Consider the following 2307-nt stretch of genomic DNA (forward strand, 5'->3'; position numbering starts at 1 on the left):
CACCCGGAAGCTCTATCGCCTATAGCCTTTTAATTTATTTTAAGCAATGCATTTTTTCCATACTAAAATTTTCCAAATATCCAGTGGCGGATCCAGTAATTTGAAACAGAGCTGGGCCCAGAGAGGGACTTTTACAGATGGAGAGTGTAGACCACCTCAGCCCCACCATGGTTGGGGCTGAGGTAAGAAAAATTATGATTATGGCACCTCTAGTTGGTGGGAAATGGCACTCTCAGACTTAATTTGAATATAATTTTCATTTTTCTCCACTTTCAAAATTCGAAACAAAAAAATTAGGGATGGTGGGCCGACTGGGCCCCTTGAATCTGCCACTGAAATACTCATCATAAAAGTTTTTAAAATTATCGTTTTAGTCGTAATTATGCCAGCTTATATATTTCGTGCAAAAACATTAATAAAAATAATGATTTATTATATCCACTGATTAGCTTGTGACGTATTCAAAATTCGAACCATGAAAAACTTAAAACAGTCATAAATTTAGTCTTTTTGCATGTACAGTACTTTTAAAACTTTTGCTTTTCTCCTCATTTTGAATTTCAAAAGCAATTGTGTAAGCAATATTGCGACTACAATAATAATACGTCCTAAACAGGACTAGGGAGATAGGGAGCACACAAAACATTAGTTAGCATTTTGATTTCACAAACAGGTGATTTACTTAATTTATCATTATCAGTTGCGGCTCCAGAGGAAAGCGAAATAGAGGGGGGAACGGAGGGACTTGCACAATCTGGGAGAGTAGATCACCTCAGCCCCACTATGGTTGGGGCTGAGGAAAGAAAATTTATGATTTGATTTTAACACCTCTAGATTGCCGGAAATGGCACTCTCGACCTAAATTTTTTCCATTTTTAAAAATAATTTTGAAAAATTTAGGTCGGCTCGGCCCGACTTGATTCCGCCACTGATTATTATTATGATGTCATTGCGAGATTGTGTCAACGTAACACTGGAGTAAATTTTTGGTATCAATAAATCAAATTAGATGGACATGTCCGTGTCAAAGGCTGTAAAATTATTATTTAATAATGGCTATCTATATATTTTTTTTAATTAGGAAAAACAGTAATCCTATGTATGTAGATAATATTAAACACTAGTATATACGTACGGGTATACAAAAGGAATAAATCATTTACAGTAGAAATTGTGCACATTTGAGTTTGTAAAAATATTGGCTTCCAATTTTAACAACGTTCAGTACATTGTTTTCACAATAAATTTAGCCTCTGATAACCGCTGCACCCATAAAATCGATCTAGTGGTTTCTGAGATGGTTACGAAGTGTATAAACAATTGCGTTTTTACTCGGCTTTGGTCCGCAAAATACGTACCGCACTTGGAAAACTGAACAGACAAAATTCATGAGTCATGCGTAATTGTTATTCTTTATATTCGCTTTTAAAACTGAAACATCAATACAGAAGGCAGTAACGGCGTTCCATACTAGAGTGCTGACAAGATGGCGAATCAATGCAGAGTTATGTATGTGTACCATCCAAGATGGCCGCCGTAGGAAAGCGCCACCTTCAGGCTTAGTATACATATTATTACCATAAATAGGACCTCTGACTGACTATTATTTCATTAATGATAATTAGTATTGATAATAACAAATTATTGAACTTCCTTTAGCCAAAAAGAGGCCAAGTAGAGCATCTTATTCAAAAATTTAAAACAAATGAAATCGTGTACATTACACCCATACACCCACACACCGCAACGCTCGAGTTTTAAACATACGGGTAACGCTGCTGTACTGAACTTTCTGTGTAAATTTAGGGCGCCATTGAAAATGATAATGCTTAGGCGAAATTTGATTGGCTCATAATTGGCTGAATCTATGGCAGCCATCTTTGATGGTACACCATAGAGCTATTTCGAACATCGAATACATTGCAGTTAGCGCTCTAGTATTCTTATTGTATCTCTATGACACATACACAACTCTGCATTGCTTCGCCATCTTGTCAGCACTCTAGTTGTTCCATAGAGATATAATATAATAGTTCTATGCAGACCTACCAAGTCTCACGCCTCAGCGTCTCTTCTTCTCACGCTCACCCGCCCAACAATCATTTTCTCACGCCGGCAAAAAAAAAAAAAAAAAAAAAAAATACAAAACAAAACAAAGCAAATACACTGTGCCGGGAGGTAAGAGTATCTCGTTAGAAAATCGATGAAATATTGATTTTAAACAATGTCATGTATTTTATTTCTTGAGTTTGTATTACTCATATATTATATATATGTATTATATGTATGTATGTATATATATATATA

Source organism: Anneissia japonica, unplaced genomic scaffold (assembly GCF_011630105.1).
Source record: "Anneissia japonica isolate Jap-2015-1 unplaced genomic scaffold, ASM1163010v1 scaffold2212_len44148_cov183, whole genome shotgun sequence".
In the NCBI taxonomy this organism is placed as follows: domain Eukaryota; kingdom Metazoa; phylum Echinodermata; class Crinoidea; order Comatulida; family Comatulidae; genus Anneissia; species Anneissia japonica.